Source organism: Bactrocera oleae, chromosome 4 (assembly GCF_042242935.1).
Source record: "Bactrocera oleae isolate idBacOlea1 chromosome 4, idBacOlea1, whole genome shotgun sequence".
Lineage (NCBI taxonomy): Eukaryota > Metazoa > Arthropoda > Insecta > Diptera > Tephritidae > Bactrocera > Bactrocera oleae.
Window position 1 is genome coordinate 2,692,281 of NC_091538.1, and position 18,557 is coordinate 2,710,837.

Sequence of the window (18,557 nt, forward strand, 5' to 3'; positions counted from 1 at the left end):
TAAGCTTACAAAAAGCTTAGGTGAGAGTAATCTTTTTAAGCACTGAATTACATATGGAGATCATCATCAAGGCAGACACTGTCTAACAACTAACTGGGTTATTACATTTCTTTAGTGGCTTTAAGCACCCCCCAATTCACCTTACCGACTCGCGGCTTTATCTATTCCGCCATAATCTTTCATTCTCATTTCTTTATGCTCGCCAAGCAATAAACAAACGAAACCCGACCCATTTGCGCATGTTCCAATGCTTTCACGAAAGAATTCCATTCGAATTTCATTACAAACAACACACGTTGCATGTTGCATTCCTCGTCGACAGTCCCCAAGGCATTAAATAACGTTGTGGGTGGAAGATATATCTATTAATTTACTAACATGTTGCTAACAAAATGCCGAAGCGCAGCGCGATAGACAACCTGCGACAAGCGTGAACTTTGCCACGCAGTTGAGTTGAGTGGCGCAGCTGTGAGCCCAGCAAGCAAAGAAACCTCTAAACAGACGGAACCACGCGAGACCAACAGCTGCTGACCGGCAGCATGCGATTCACTGAGCTTACCGTGCAACAAATAAGTGAATTTTCGCTGCTTTCACATATACATACACGCATGCCTACAATGCTTATATATACGAATTTATGCGTCCATTTGTCTGCATATTTCACAGTTTAACGGTCTGACTAGCTGTCATATTTCTGTCTGCCTCGCAGAAAGTTGCTTCGCCTAACTAAAAAATAATTTGACTTTATGGTTGACTACACACATACAGTTGCAAGCATGCTTCGTCTACGCTTCCAACAATTGTATTTGCACTTCTCTTACCCCACCCCCCATTTCGCTTTCTGTCGGTTTGTCTGCCTTTGCCTTAGTGAAAATATATTTGTCTGAGTTTGAAATTTGCATTTATGCGCCCGACGACTACCTTCACCCACTACACCTACTAGCAACTCAGCTCTCACTTCATTCTTCGCCATCGCGTTAGCGTTAACTTCATTAAATTTGCTAGACACTCGAAATGGCGGGAAACAAACATTGCATTTTGTGGGTAAATTCGTAAGCGAAAGTGCCGAAAAAGCTTTCGTTTTCAAACGCATACCCCAAATGCGTGAATGTAATATAAGTAATCGAACTACCCATTAGGAAATATCAAAACGGGTTTCTGAAAATGGCATATCCAAATTTTCATGTTGTTGGCAGGACACTCTTGAGACAGTAATCAATTTTTGCTATAATTAATACATTCCACAAATACGTTCCACACATCAGCTGTTACTATTGTTCCACAAAACTTTAGAATATACCTGTTAAAGAAATTACAAATGTTTTATTAAACCATTTGAGCTATAAGCTCAGCCAAAGACCTAAAAAATATCTGCATTAAAAGCATATATGCTTTCTACCAAAGAAATTTCGAAAACAAACGCTTAGCATTTCGCATTGGTCTATTCACCTAACGAGTAATATTTTAACCTTACTGCAATTTTCCATATTCTGTTGTATTTCCTGTAACAGGATACATCGTTTGGGGCACAGACTTTTCTCCCGCCGAGTAAAAGTAATCAGCAAGAACATATGTATATAGCAGATGGAACATGGTAGCATATAAAGTGCTTTCGCTGGGAATGTAAGCAAACTTAAGAACTTAAGTGCAGAAACTTTGCACGGTTTTTCCATGTGCTGATATTTTCTATTCCGCTTTTCAATGAATAATGTAAATCATTTTCACTTCGCTGGAAGTTTATTGCCGAAAAAAGAGAAAGATACTTATTTATTGTGTGAAAACAGCTGAAAAAGGACAATGAAATTATACGAATGCCTGCACTTGTGGCAAATTGCTAGCTAACGACTGCACACATATGCGACTTAGACGTACTTTAGAGAAATGGACTGAAATTCTAGTATGAGTGTGCATAAATTCACCGAAAATATGCATGCCTTTAAGTATTTAGTTTCCGACACGAATAGTTGCGCTCGCGCGTCCACATGTATTCTAACGAAATTATTGCAGATTTTTGTTGAAAATATCCTGAGTAGCATTCATGACCGCGCCATTGCTACCACTTTATAAAACTTCAATTTCAATAGTAGCATACTTTTGGGGTGCAAGGTAAAGAAACTCATGCTATTAGTATTTATTGTCGGTTAAACTGTTACTCACATCGTCAGTGTGAATTAAATGCTTTGGGGTGCTTCGAAGTATTGTCCGCAACACAAACTACGCATACAAAAAGCAATTTCCATTCCTTTGCATTTCCTTCTATTGTACATATTACAGCAAGTGGCTTCGTTGATGCTTCGATTATACACGCATTCCTCCATTTCTTGTGGAAGTGTAAACATATGTTCATTGTGTTAATTTAAAACCGACCATAATGGCTTATTGATATGCATGAGTGCTGTGGGGAAATTCGTGCATGCTTTTGACAGCTTTTCATTGTGTGTTGAAAAAGCAATAAAAGATGTGGTGGAAAGTGGGTTGTGGAATTTGCTGCAAAAAAAAATTTCGTATTTTTTTCGTATAGTCGTTAGCGGTATGAGATAAATAAATAATATGGAAGACGAATTTAATTCTGTGCAACGTTTGGTGAACTTGTTTATGAAGTAATTAAATGAAGTGAGAACTTTGCAACATTGGGGTTAGCTAAATACCTTTCTCAATTCAGAATCATTTAAGTTTTTGCTTCGTTTTTGTCTCTATTAAGTAGAACTAAACTCGGTTGCTTCATACAAAATTTTAGAGTGCTACCTGTGTTATTTTATGTTAATAAATCGACGTATAATCGAAACTGGTTTTATAAAACTTTTCGAAACTTCTCACTTTTATGATATTTTAGACAGTTTTCACGCATTCTTAACCTCAAATTATTTTTACCCACTTTCCAACCTAAACTACCATCTAGTGAACATTGAATTGCCCAGTTTTTAACGGCTTCTAAGCGTAACTAAAGAAAGGTGTACATTAATTTTGCAAAACCGTCCTAACTTCGACGAAAAAGAAAGAATTACAAGCCTATTAACATAGTAGCGGCAACGATTCAACGGCAATCCCGCAAAACAACAACATTGACCAATTGACATAAATCTTACCCTTTTTGACAGTTACCAGCTTGAAGCATATTACCTGGTACAATTACAGCACACAGTGACAACAACTCACGCTCACATTGTATATAAATATGTACTATGGTAAGTACATAGGTTGGACCGCCACTGAAGCTGGGCATTGAGGCACTGATTACGGTCTAATTGCAATTGTCAATATCAGCTGGTGCCTGCGCGCTGTTTTTCCTCAAATTATGCACGCTACATAAATTTTGCAGCAAAAATCTCAGCAGATAGCAATATACAATTGTGATAAAATGTGGAAACACGCTTTTCATGCGCTGGACTCTCACTCAATTATATGCATAAGTGATGTAGCTGAGCGCCCAGGTAAACGCTCTGCTGGCTGATCCTGCACTTTTTAATCGCTTGCCGTTTGTATATATTTTTTTTGTTAATTCTTGATTTTCGCTCTGTGCGGCCTCACACTTTTTGCACCTTTTCTTTATATCTACGCTTGTCTGCTAACTGGAAATAATTTTCCGATAAATACGCTCGGCAATTTTTCTCTAATTTGGCGCAACTCTTAGCCGCCATGCTGTGTTGCACAGCTGATAAGTGTTCGTGTTATAGGCATTCGTGCTTGTAGTGGTGTTAGCGAGTTTCATTGAGCTGTTCGTTCCACCTTAATTTTTTGTTGAGAAGATTGCCTTTGAAGCGCCAATATATTTTAGTCACTTTGGTGGCAAAAAAGGAAAATTAAGTATTGCCGACAATTGTTTTTATAGCACAATTCCGAGAAGAACTCTTTAGCAATTTTACAAGCATTACCACGCACAATCTCAATATTTGCTGGCAGCATAGAAAAGAGATAACAGGTTAGCGGTAATTTCCGAGAACTTTTGCAACTGTTAGCTTATGAGCTTGTCAATTTTTATTTACGTTGTTAAATGTTGATATTTATTGCATGTAATTATTTTGAATGCGTTATCTACTGATTTTGCGTATTAAATTTTCACATTCAAAGTAAAGTTAATGATTTTTGACAAATATTTTTTATTACAATGTTCTTTTCTGATTTCGTGGTAATTCCAAGAACTTTGCGCATTAAATATGAGCTTAAGCTACTTGGAACCACGAAACCTTCTGGTAATTGAAATCGGTTACGAAATATTATTACAACCCAACATCACGTTGCACAGAGTATTTTTCATTTAACAGTTGTTTTAAATATTCAATTGAGATAGATATAAGAATCAGTTTATATTTTCCATCTCTCTACACCTCTTCTCTACGGTGACTTGTAGCTAGAAATAGTCACAATAGTAATTTTGTCTATATAACAAGTTGTTAAACTTTGCCTTCAATAACTTTCAACAGAATTACTGCATGTTTAATGTTACAATATTTATATCTATCAATATCACAGATCACTTATTTATGATATGATATAATAATATGATTAAGTTAGGTATATATATATATATAAATGTATTATAGTTTAAGTTTCAGCATTAAGTTTTATTGATATCTAATTCATACGTTGCACGTACATACTTCAGACTCAACTAACATCGAATTAGTGGTACTTGAATACAGTGCTCCCTAACAGAATCTAATTCCAAATCACTCATTATGCATACGTGTATTCACATGTTTAATCTCACCAAAGTACTGCTACCTTGTTCAAGTAGCAGAATTAAAACCTTTGTAAACCCAAATGCAACGTGATTATTAACATGATGCAATGGTCACTACTGAACCCAATTGTCCAAACGTATTATCTAACTCATTTATTGACCAAATAATGCAAAAAGGCGACAGCTTTGCTAGAGCGGCTCTACTTTAGGCGCTGTGGCTATTAGATCCACACAAAGCTATGCTAACATGTAAATAAAACGATTTTTTCTTTGTCAGAAAAAGTAAACAAGTAGAAATTTATCTATACATGTGCCGTTAGTTAAAAAATAATAAAAGAATAAAGAAAAACATACTCATGAACCGATAACGAATTCAATGAATTTGTTGACGGACAAAAACCCAAAACAACCGCAACAATAGCAAAAAATGTGTATATTGGGTCTATTATTTTAATTATTTTGTGTGTGCGTTTGCGTAAAACATGCTATTGAAGAGCAAATTTTTAGGCGGAGTAGTGATCTAGAAATAAATTTTTTTAATACCTTCGGAAAACACAAATATTCCGATCTCAGCGTAACCGAATATAACAACTGCCACGATATCTCAATCAAACGTCTGTCTAAGTACACATTAATAAAAAAAAACACATGTTTGGTAATTAGTTCAAGGCGATCACTTTGGAAACTTACCGATTAATTTTGCTCCAACAATGACCACGGAAGTGCCATTCTGACTGCACTAGGTCACGGTTAGTTATCGCAAACGCCAATTGATAGCCGCGTCCAAACACATTGGAGTGCCGGCTATGGCTGTGTTATGCCCATATACCGATGGGGCCGTACTACTCGTATTACAAAGATATTTTCGTTTAAAGTTTACGCGAAATTATCGCAAATAGAAAGTACAAGAATGATATATAAAATAATATCTTTTTGTAGTTTGTTTTCTGTTTTCTGTAAAGTTTATGAGGTGCCAGCGGCTCGACTGTGTTGTTTGTTATGATTTTTATTGTTTTGTTGACTTCTTTGCGAATTCGTTTTTTTTTTGTTTTTTTTTTTTGTTTTTACTTTAATTTAGCGCTCATTTCATATGAAATTATAGCGCAATTAAATAGCGCAGCAGGCGACTGTCACTGACCGCTTTCCCAATCGCCGATATGGTGCGGGCTGCAGTTGGTCGAGTGCCTGTTAAAAATGGGTTAGATGCATGTTGGAGTTTCATGGCCATAGATTACACGTACGACTTTATGTGTGACTTCTTGTATGTGTTTGTGTAAAGCCATACATATGTGGAGTTATATGAGAATAAACCACAACCAGATGGTCTTAATATCAAGCAGAGCACATTGTCATGACGACGATATGCAACAGTGATTTTATTTGATGCGGAATGTGGTATACAAACAACAAATTGCAACCAAAATTATAGGTGTTTTTATTCATTTTTTACAAGATATTAAAATGCTTACTTTTCTTCGAGAGAGGTGCTGGAGTTTAGCAATTTTTACACCTACTAGTTTATTTTATTAAAAGATAAAACAAGTTATAATAGTTATTCGTTGGAGAAGTTAAGTTTCGTATCTCACTGAAACATTCTCCGTATTGTATATTAGGAAAAAAATGTATGTTTCTGTTGTTAATATTTTTTCTACTTTTCAAGGCGTTTCACAGCACAACATGCTGTTGGAGAGTAATTTTTAGGCGGAAAAGTGATCTAGAAATAAATATTTTATTTAGCACCAGCCACGATGTATAAGATATATATTATATTATTCAATATTGCTTATTGCCAACCGCATATTTTTGCATAAAATGACATGGCCGAAATTCATTTCCTTTATAAAATTGTCGCTTGGTCAATAAAAATTTAGTACAGCTGCCACCAGAAAAGGTATTCCCCACGTTGCTGAGTCGATTATTAGCCAGCGTCGTTAGTTATTATGTCGAGTGCATTTATCGTATAATAAATTTCGTCTCATAAATTCTTTTCTATATCGTAATAATTACTTTATCGAAAATTAGTGCCTAGTACACATTGTAAAGATGGCATGATTTTACGGCTCATAAATACATTTATATCGTGTGTAGGTATTTATGTGTATACATTTATAACAATATATTATCATCGATAATTGAAAAAATGGCAGTAAATGAAAACAACAAAAGAATAAGGCGACATTATTTTAGCAACTTTAAAGAGTTTTAGAATAGTGGCGCATGTGAACTATGGATATATAATGCGTGAGCGGCACGTGCGCTGCTTTTTAGTTCTTGTTATAGGAAAAAAAATTTAACATACCAGATTTTGAGGGTATAAAAAATTATTAGTATTTGCTACACAACTTCAAAATTTTACTATACATATCACATGTATTAACATTATGTCGCCTGATTCATCATATTATGTTATTCAAGCATAGCTCACACCCTGTAAAAGAAATCTGTTTTTCACAAGTGTTCCACAAGTTCAATTTTGAGTCACCCCGCATATTTTATTTAATAACTGGTGGTTGAGCTCATTGATTAATAATTTAAAGAATTTCAATATCTTTCAAAGAACCTATGTGTCATATATTTGTAAAAATAACGGTGAAATTCCATTAATATGTGCAAAATATTTTCTATTTACAGTTATGTCAACGTCAATAAGCCAGCACACGAGCACTGCACGAAATCTCATTGGATCACCGGCAATCAATAAACAAACCAATACAAATATTTAGCAAAAATGCGCAGCACGTTCGGCGCAAAACGAAAAATTTCCAATCAAACGATAACGTAGTACGTGAAAAGTTAAGTAAACATATTTTGCGTGGAACCATAACGGTTGTAAGTACTTTGTCATTAATTTTTGTTCGCAATCTTATACCTACACACATACACACCTACACTTGTAGTCTTATAGAAATGCGCTGGAAAACTACCCAATACCTTGGGACCACCCGCCTATGACAGCCTAACAAACTTTACATTATTTACGAGGGCGGCATTTGTCATCACAAGCTTAAAAAAATATAAACGCAATTAAAAACAAAAAACATAAAAATAATAAATAGTTGTGGACATATTTGTGGTAATGCTCCGACATACATATATACAGACATGTACATATAGTATATATAATAGTATCACTCTGCTTTTATTGAAGTGCAATAAATAGCCGGGAACGCCTTTCATTACAACAGCAAATAATTACAAATAAATTCTGTTATATTTATACGTGTATGTGTGTGTGTGTGTACCAATAAAATTCACTTACACTTACACAAACACACATATATGTCAAGTCAATTAAGCGCACACGCACACTAGCTCACGACAGCCGTTGAGATAAATCCACACAAACTTTCAATGTAACAGTGTTATCAAGTCAAGCCGCCAACAACAACATGCCTGCAATTTAATGTCAGGCGATGGCCAAGTTTTCTGTACTGATTTTATGATATTTGAGACATTCTTTAGATTAAAATTATTGGCGACAAGTGCTTGAGAGCGACCAAATAGAAAGTAGCGCTGTTGGGTGTGAGGCAGTATAACTGTTGTTGCTGTTTTTATTCATTCAAACGATTGCAAACGCAGTTGGGAATGGGAAAAAAGTGGTGCAGGTTTGTGGAATTTCGTTACGTTTAGTTATGCGTTCCAGGGGAAGTGCGCAACCGATAAGAGATTCCAAGTAGATAAGTGGCCGTGACTGTGTTTCGGTGCAAAGAGCTGGAACGGGGCGCAGCGTGGCAGCCGTTAGGTGGGCTTGGCAGTCGAAGTGGTATTCAGTGACCGATATCATGATTTGAAGGTGTCAATTTTGTCAATGACGTGATAGATCGAACAGGAAGCCGCTAATTCAAATTTAATGAAAAAAAGTGATAAAATTAACAAAAGCGTGAACAAATACAGAATATGCGCAATAGAACCAAATAAATGTGAGCAGACGCATTTTTCGGCATGACACGCAATTTCGTTGCTATTTTTCACAATTTTTCGGCAATTTTTTTTTTTTTTTTTTTTGGAAACCCGTTTAAATGTTTCGTTAGAACAAATGGCTTAAAATAAAGAAATTTCTAATTTTAGGTGACTACTAAAAAGTCAAATAGTCACAGCTGTTTTCTTGTCTTCTGTCAACAGCTGAAGAAATATTTGCGCATACCAGCACTTTGTACCATTGTTGATTAACTTCTCCACACATATTTCTATTATTTAGCTCGAGTCTCTAAGGCAATAGCGTCAAATATGCTATTTTTCAGCGCACACAATTGTGTATATTAAGAAAATATTTACCACGAAACACACAAAGTCTATAAAGGCTTATCAAATACCGCCACAAATCTATAACGAAGTTGCAAGCCAAAAGTTCTAACATTTTAGGTGTTTTTCCGCATACGCACACGCACAAATCTACATTGATAGCAACATCTAGTGAAGGTCAATGGCAAGGACTCGTTGATATTGCTTGTTAAAAAGCAAATTAACAGACATTTGAAGCGCAAAGTGAAGGTCATACACAATTTCAACTTCGATTTTCATATATTTTCTGTAAAATTTAATCTTTGTTTTGAACGTGTTTTTCAACAAATGATAACTTTGGTTTCTTTCGCCTTTTCATTAGTTCTTTTATTATTTGGTAAATGTTAGCTTTTATCGCTTCAACCTTGATGTCTTCATTACCATTATTGTCAAACGAAAATTGTGTCAATTCGTCGTTATGATACGAGTGCTTTGCTCCCGTAATTTATGTTGTATAGTCTGTTTACTAAGTGTTAGACAATTGGATTGCCATTTTTAAAAACAGATTTCAATATCTGGTTTGTTAACAGCGTGTGACATTTAAATTATTTGCTATTTGCAGAAAAAAAGCCGTAGAACGCAAGCATTCTCGAATAATGCTTAATACTTACGAAAATTCCACAATTTTACTATAAATATTGCTGAACGTATAGATTTTCAATATTTACTGAAACGTTCTGTTTCTGTAAAGATTAAAGCTTGCTCAAATATGTTGCAAATGATAAAGTTTTAACATAGAATATTCTTGGAAAAAGAACGCCTGGTAGTAAATATACGTTGACGAATCTACCTACACCAAACCTAACTCTTTATATGGCAACCCTCTCTGCTTAAAAATAAGTACTCTCATTTTGTTGAAAATTATTAAACACACTGTTAATTTAATACTCCCAATAATTGCAGTAGCACTGAACTGATAAGCGCAAATATTAAATATTTCAAATAACTATTATTGCACACATTGTCTATAAATACCAGACGTTATTCCAAGAATCGTACACCTAGTAATATTCTTCAAAAAGCATAAAACACGAGTATGCCAGTAAATTTATGAAAACTACAAAAAGTGCGAGGGTTTATGTCAAAAAATTTATTTTTACCATACTGTGATCTAGGTAGTTTATATGTATTCTAAAAATCATGAGTGCATTTGAAGCAAATATTTGAAGACATTTTGCAACTTAAGATACATAGTGAACACGGAAAAGCTTCATCTTAAAACCAAATTTCGTTCAAGTAGCACACTTTGCGTCGCATCACACAAAATATCTTGTTGCCAACTTTTGCATTGTGATTTCATTCACTAGCATAATTCATTTACAATTCTCCAATGGTTTTAAAAGTTTATCTTATATATGTAATACGAATACTAATTCTATTATGAGTTATCTTTTTCAACTCATAGGAAGTAATGAAAGGGGCTTTGGCTGAATTTTAACAGTAAATTTCATAAAAAAAAAATAAAATATATTATTAATAAGCTTCTCCATACCAGTTTTTTGAAACATTAGGAATATTATTACACTATTTAAATACGAATTAAAAGAATAGAAACTAAATTATGAGAGCAAAACTTTCACAGACTTCAAAATCGCAAAATCTCACGGCTGTATTTTTCAATATAAATCGCCAATACGCAATTGGGAAACACAAATTTGATATTTGCAAATCAGCAGGTTGACATGATGTAACCAAAAAAATCGATAATTGAATTCCTGTTGCGGACTGCCAGAAATATAGTACATTTTGCTTAGTCATATTGCTTTTAACACTTATATAAACTGAAAAAGCTCCAACGAACTCAACACAATAAAATCACGGTGCGAATGTGAACATATGGGCAATATAAACTGAAATATATAATATATACTTATGCATTATATGGTTGTATGACCACATCCCATAAATAACTAAATATATTTGTTTTTGAATGTACTATTTATAGCCAAAATAAATATTTATATATATAATTTATTTTTTTTTCTCTGCATTGTAAAACAAAGCCTGCGGTGCTTCCTGCAAAAAAAACAGTGTCGTTATGTTTCGTATCGAATATACATCTAAGACGCATATAGGTATGTGTGTATATACTTGCACTTAGCCAATACCTTAACACAAGCATGCATGCTCATTTGTGTGTATCCACAGTGCTGCCACTTACATCCTACTTCGTGCCATATATCCTTTCTGCGGTTTTACGTTTGAGTAACTTTTCAAATTATGTGGCTAGATGTCCTGTCCAGACGCATATATTCGCATGGCTTTGCACCAAAACATTTTGCTTTATTTTTTGTTCTGCTGCGAAGGAAGTTTGTGCAAATGCCAGCTGCCGCCTTGCCACGCTTATTAACCACAAAATTCGGCGAGGCGCAAAGGATTTCATTTGCAGGCGGCAAAATGTCAGCACTTTTCTCTTCTTAGATATACATTTATGTATATATATTATATTTTATATATGTGTGCGTGTATGCATGAGCCACTCTTCTTTGGGCCTAAAACTCGGCGTCCGCCAAATCGTTTACAAAATCACAACATGTTTTTGTTGCTGGCACTGTGTGTAATTGCATATAAAATTCAGTAAACAGTTTTGTAACATGACTGGGCAATTTTCTTTAAGCGCCACATGCCGCCCTCGTGGTTTTATTGACTTCAGCTTGCTGACGTTTGTAGCGCTATTTACTTTTTTTGTAGGCGCAACACATTGACTTAGAGCCCAGCGAAAGAAAACAAAACTTAGAAAAACAACAATACAAAAATCTCTATTTACCTTTCGGTGGTTTTGTGTGGCGCTTGTTTTTTACGTCAGCTCTGTAAATAATTGTTTAACACATGCCAACCGCTTGACTGTATATATATATATATATGTATTGTATATGCATTTGCGGTTTAATCGATTTGCCATGCGCTACACGTCTTTCACCAATAATAACTATAATAAATGCATATTTTAGCTGCATGTGAAAAATGTTTTACTACTAACCATTTATAATCAATTTAGAAATCACAGTACTGAATTTTTGGCTGCGGCGCATGCGTGCATTATCTGCTGCACGCGTGTTAATTTTTGGGCAGACAGAGCGACAGCTTCGATTTACTACAGATCGTGCATTGCTGCACTTCTAAGTGCCGATTAAATGTGGTATTTGAGTGCCACGGAATTACAAAGTGATAAAACAAACTCCAAAGTTGAGGAAGCGAGCTTTTTGAGAAACTTGATGTTCAAATGCCACTAAGATACGAAAAAAGTGAATGTGTAGGTGTGAAAAAGCCTCTACAAGCTGTTCAGTAGTCATCTATACCTCATCTATCATCAAATTTCGAAACCTTTTAGCAATTAACCATCCCTTCTGATGAACCCTAGTGGCATGCTTATTAATTACATAAGTCTACTTGGCAAAAATTTCATTGAAGTTATGACTTGAAGATTGTTTAGTGTAAGTTATCTCTATACTTTTTTTTTGTGAAGATTTAACTGATTTTAAACAGCATTCCCAAGCAGCTCGTTTTTATTTTAGGTTAACTCCGACATTTCTGAATTTCACAAAATAATCTCGATAATTTTTACTAACTATTCTGCAGAGATCGCTTCGTAAAACTACACGATGATCTAACACAACTTCCACATTGTTTGCGCGGTCTTCAAATTGCTATTAAATAGTTGCCTGTTAAGTTAGAAAAATTTATTTTTTAACTAAGCATCGATTATTTTCTGCTTTAGCTCTCGGTTCCAACAACTGAGGTTCAGAGTGTCTTCGTTAAGTTGACAGAGCAACAAGTAAAGTAGTTGGAAATTAAATTTCGGTAGTACTTCTATAATCAAAACTCGTTGAGAACCTGTTGCAGCGAAATTTTGTAACATATATACATACACTAAAAACAACCAAAGGGGCGTTCGACTTTGTTCGTTATTAACACAAAAATGTAAAAAATTCAATTAACAGCTGTGCGCTAATTGCAGATCAAATAGGTGTGCTTACAAGGCATGCAATCACGCCTTGTGCATACACACACAGACACATAGACACCGATATATAAGTGCATGCCTCCAAAGCGCGAAATATGGGCTCGATATTAAAAAAGGCACATATTTTTATAATTATTATTCGTGAGGTTGTTAAATGTAAAGCAAAACAGTCGCCACAACACAGCGTCATAGGCAAGTTATTCAATTATATATAAAATTACATACAAGAAGAAAAAACGTTAACTTCGGTTGCACCGAAGCTATAATACCCTTCACAGATACAAAGGTTCCTTACAACCACTTTATTCCGATCTAATTTCGTGCAATAAAAAAGTTTTCCATGCAAGCACTTTACTCCAAAAGTTCAGTTTATATGGCAGCTATATGCTATAATCATCCGATCTATACAATTTCTTCAGAGTTTGCATTATTGCTTTAAATAATAATACATGCCAACTTTCGTGAAGATACCTCGTCAAATGAAAGAGTTTTTCACAAAATCACTTGATTCCGATCGTTCAGTTTGTGTGTTACAAACTTAGTGGCAAACTTAATACACGCTGTTCAGGGTATAAATATAAGTAATATACATGTGAGTGTGTGTGCGTCTCGCTTTATGAGCTCAACCTCCAGCCACTTGTGTTTGCCTTTCTTTGTGCTAGTAAACTCTCGCTTGTTTGTTTGTTGTACTTGTACTTCCTAGATCGCTTGATCTTGGCCGCTTGATCGCTTCTCGATCGTGCAGCCAGATTTCCATTAACACAAATAAAATTATATATTCCCTTCTACACACACAAACACACTCGGCCACATGCGCAAATTATGCGAATGATTCAATTTTCGCTCAATTGATTGCTGATATATTATATTTAAACACACACACCTATGCACATATATGTATGTGTGTATGTACACTTTTAATTTACATATTGTCGTATGTAGCTATTATAGGTTAATTATGATTGACCTTATTGGAATTTCGCATGCAAATGTGTCTGTGTGAATGTATCTATTTTACCATGTGCTATTTTCTTGTGTCCATGAGCATTCAGCGCACGATGATGATAGTGCTGCTGATATTGCTTGTCCATAACTCAATTAATAATGATTTTTATTTAGTTGGTCTCTTAGTTTTTGTATTGATGACTAATCGATTTCCGATAAGGCAAATATGCATGTAGCTAAGAGATCTGGTATTAAGCTGTCTTTTTGAGAAAAAAGTACGCTTCGGAATGTGTGAGGAGTTGTTTTATGAGGCAGATTAAAATAAACTAAGACCTTGTAATATGGTAAATGCCGGTTGCGAAATTTTATCCAGGTCTTGCCAAAAGTTGCAGAATCGCAAGAAAAAGCTCTAGCTCATTCACAAAAGATGTAGAATCTCTAAAAAGGGCAAACGCTTTGGTAAGTTTTGATCTGTTGCGCTGTGATCGGAAAGAGTAATGAAAAACATTTAGCAATATTCTGAGCCACACAAGGATGTATTTCTTTGGAGTGCGGCTTCTTTCAGAGAGGTATACATTCGATTGCAGAGCTGCTACACAGGTATTGAGCCCGCTGGCAGTGAGCCACCACTTGTTGCATAAGCCTTCTGGCCCAGAGTGAAACGTAAATGGGCCCTTGAACTGCTTATTCTTAGCAAGACTCACAACGCCGCATAGATAGGCGCCTAACTGAATACTATCCCATTGGCATTCATGCGACTAAAGGTTTAGGAGGACACAACTTGTCAAAGTTGCAATGAGGCAGATGAGGTGGAAACATCTAGGCTCTATCTCCTCTGCTGTCTAGCTTTCGTCAGAGTAAGGTTCTGAGTTCCCAGTTGCCCGGGGCATCGACTGGAATTATTATTAGTGGGATTACGACAAATCAGCCTAAATAGGCTAACTTAACTTACCCTAGAGTCCCACATCGGCCTAATCAATATACTCGTATAATCTTGAAAATAATTTTCTTTTCGTAGTTAGATACCATTTTCACGACGGGTCTTATAACTCTTATTTTTTTTTTTCCTCTCGACTCCATTTATCCTACTGAATAATACAAACAGCAAGGCTAATGACACCGGTCCCTCATCCCTTTCTATGAAATCTAAGCTTTCTTCTAAGAATCGCATTGCATGGTTATGAGCCAATTATGAAAATAAACCGCGTCGCTTCCTCTAATGAGCGACATTTCGCGCATTAATAAGGAAAAAGAAAGCCGCCTCTAAAAATTGATAAATATTGAAATCAGTTGCTTCTGCGATAATTAGCCGCACGAACGCGAACGTGAATGCGGCATTAATTGAAATTAAATTGAAAGTGGCAGCCAGTGGCGTCAACAGAAGCTGAAAACGTCGATGATCCGAACGTCTAACAACAAACTGGAATATCGGAAGCGACGCGCAAGTCATACAACAACCAAATGCCAGTTAAGACCACGAGGCAGAAGCGCGATCGGTGTGGCGAACTAAAAACACTTAGCAACACCAGCTACAATAGAAGCATAGACAAAGAATTAACTATGAAACGATTAGTTAAACGCTCGAGCAGGCGATGATAGCATAAAATGCCTACAAATGAGAAATTTAGAAGAGCAACAAAAACAACTGTAACAGCGCGTGTAAAGAGCTTAAGCATTAGGTAAGTGAGCGCACGCAAGAAAGTGCGAACATGTCTTCCAATGCCCATCGTGGCCAGTGGACACAATTAATGCGCGCGCATGCGCAGGCCTAGCATCTAATGCGCAAGTGTGCTGACCAGCGTGTGGTAGTGATCAACAACAAAACTGTCAATTTTAATTGAGTTTGATAAGACATGCGATCGCTGCGACGCCAGCGGCCATCGGCAGCCAGTGCGCATAGTCGGAGACATATGTGGAGCAGCGGTTAAGAGGGACAGTACAAAAAAGTGAGACGAGCAGCAGCGAAAAAACACAACAGCGCTGCGAAAAGTTACACCATCACAAGGCCAACACGAAAGACTTAAGCAACAACCAAGCCATATGCTTGTAACTCCATTTCACCACTGGCCTGACCACCAACGGCGGTGACTCCGGTCCTTTTCACGCCGCCAGCTACTGCTGGCTCTTGAAGCGGTTGATGATGTTGTTGCGGCTGAAATTTTTGCGGAGGCGATTTTGTCACGATTGTCAGCGAACGCGCGCTGGCTCTTGTAAGCAACAATAACAACAGCAACAAACTAAATTAGTTGTGTATGTGATGCAACTGGTCTAAGATAGCAAGTGTTTTTGTTGTAGTTGTTGTTGTTGTTAGCGCTGCGTCCGCTGAGTTGTGGCCCACAAAATGCAATCACGAACCAATTCGATCCATTAAACTTTGAACGGTAGGTGCACACACATACAACCACACGCATACATGCACGCGCTTATGCACAAACAACAACAAGGTGTTTGTTTGTTTTGTTGTTGCTATAATTATTTGTTGATAGGCTTTCTTTGGAAATACAGCGCACCACTCACATCAGCAACGCCACTGTCGCCGCGCTCGGTTGGAGGCGTACTGCTCTGGATAGAAAAGAAAGCAATAAGTACAACAACAAATATGACTACATCAACAGCTATTACAGCAACTAACAGTTGATGGGGCTACCCAGTTTCACTATGTCAACATGGTGCATATTTTGTTGCAGCGAGGCGTTGTTGAATTAGAGCGCACTGTGGGCCTAATTATGGCAATACGGCAGTAAAATAAAAATAAATTAACTCTATGGATTCAATTTCCAGTTAATATACTAGAATTTTGGGAAAAATATGCAAAATGTGTGTCTTATAAATATTTTATATCGCTTTTTGACACCTTTTATTATCAAATATTTGTGCAGGTGGCAGCGCTGCTTAAACCACTGTTTATAATAACATTATTAAAATGCTATAATTGTCTAAAGCGTACATGGAAGTGGTCATAAAACCAAAAAATTAAACATTTAGCGTTTTCGAAGGCTTCAAATTTTTGCAAGCGCATTTACACCATTTAGCCCACTGTAAAGCACCAGCGCCAACTATGCTCACCTGGAAATAATACATAAACCAATATAGTATATGCGTTATATTGACTCTTGGTGTTGTTGCGCGCCACTATTGGAATTTGCTGTATTTGCTGTTGATTAATACCAACAATAGCAACAACAAATACCAAAGAAAAACAATAAAAACGTTCGTCTTTGTTCGCGGCCATCACCAATTACCATCACTGTCAACAACGCCATTGCCAACGCCACCGACCGCGTCGACCAACGCCTCGCACAACAACACACACACACACACACTCACGCATATTGCCAGCAATGGCGCACCGGCAAGTGGTGCGCTGATGGTGTTGGTGTTGTGGTCAGTCAAGTGCCGGTGATTGCTTCTTCATGGGTGGCATAAAATGTTCAAACATTTCTGCGCGCATGCGCAATGGCCATGCAACAGCCCACTAGCTATATTGCCGGCATGCGGTAACTCTTTTCCGCACAAGAACGGGCGCTCACCTCTTGCACCGTTTGGCATTTCTTGCCTCGACATCGCGGCGCGCATTCTTTCCGCGCTGTCATTACGACATAATCACTTGCAACGCTTCACATTTACAGCAGATGAATTTGTTGCACGTTGTTGTGGACAATTTTCCGTTGCCACATTGCTTTTCTTTGTCGCGTTGCGCTGCGTTCTTAGGAAAGTACGATCACTTTTTACTGTTTTGTTGATGTTGTTTGTTGTTGTTGTTCGTGTTGGTGTCTCCACTTTTGCGGATAAGGCGTTTACATGGTTAACTCGAGCTACTGCTGCCGCTGCTGTTTGTTGTTGTGTAGTTGCTGCCGCGCGACTTTGTATCGGCTTTATTTTGTGTGGAAATTAGAAAAACGCCCCATTTATTCGCACCGGCATTCACACGGCTTCTATCTCTAGCTAAATATTTCGCTTCCTTGGGGCTGGAGGTGTGCCAGGTGAAGTTGCAGTTACAGTTTGGCGCCTAATATGGTGTAAATTTAAATGTTTAACATCGCTGCTGTTTATTGTTGTTGGCGCTGTGGTCGTTTTATCAATGCGGGTTGCTGGCCCCGAAAGTTGGTTGAAGGAGAGAAATATTTTGTTTGGAAAGTAATGATTGGGCTTTGTGGAGCTGCAGCTTGTGAACTTTTGCAGAATTCGTTCGATTTATTTTAAGAATTTCTACAAAACCTTACGATATAACTATAAAACTAAATCTTTCTAAAGACCATCTAAATAAGTTTCAAGCAGTGGCAATTTTGTAAGCAGAAAATTTGGAAAATGCCAAAAACAGCAGAAGACTTTGAACAGAAAAACATGCTGAACTGAATTTAATGGAATTGAGGTTTTTATAAATATATACTACAACAAATATATAACCTTAAATAAAAATTTAAATTTCTAAAATCTAAATATTCTAGCTATTGTGTATTTCAAGAACTTTTTTCTAAATTCTAAATTCAATGCACGAAAGTATTGTCGTTTATAATTCATTAAAAGTGAATTTATTTTACAAAAAAATATACGTAAATTTTTAATTATGTGCAGCTGGCAAATCAATTCCTTCAAAATAAAAAATATATACCAGCAGTAGCAGCACTCGTTGCTTAAAATTCCTCTAGAAATCATATCAGCCTTTGCCTACCCTCCGAACCGCTT

The 18,557-nt window shown here is 36.5% G+C and overlaps 1 long non-coding RNA gene across 5 annotated transcripts in view; it reads left to right on the forward strand.

The window, feature by feature from the left end:
• Positions 1–18,557, forward strand: part of LOC138857017 (uncharacterized) — a 293,806-nt gene that overhangs the window by 178,617 nt on the left and 96,632 nt on the right. For all 5 annotated transcript variants that reach the window (XR_011396012.1, XR_011396009.1, XR_011396011.1 and 2 more), the window contains exon 4: positions 7,313–7,510. This is a non-coding gene — a long non-coding RNA (uncharacterized lncRNA). The remainder of the gene's footprint in view (positions 1–7,312; positions 7,511–18,557) is intronic.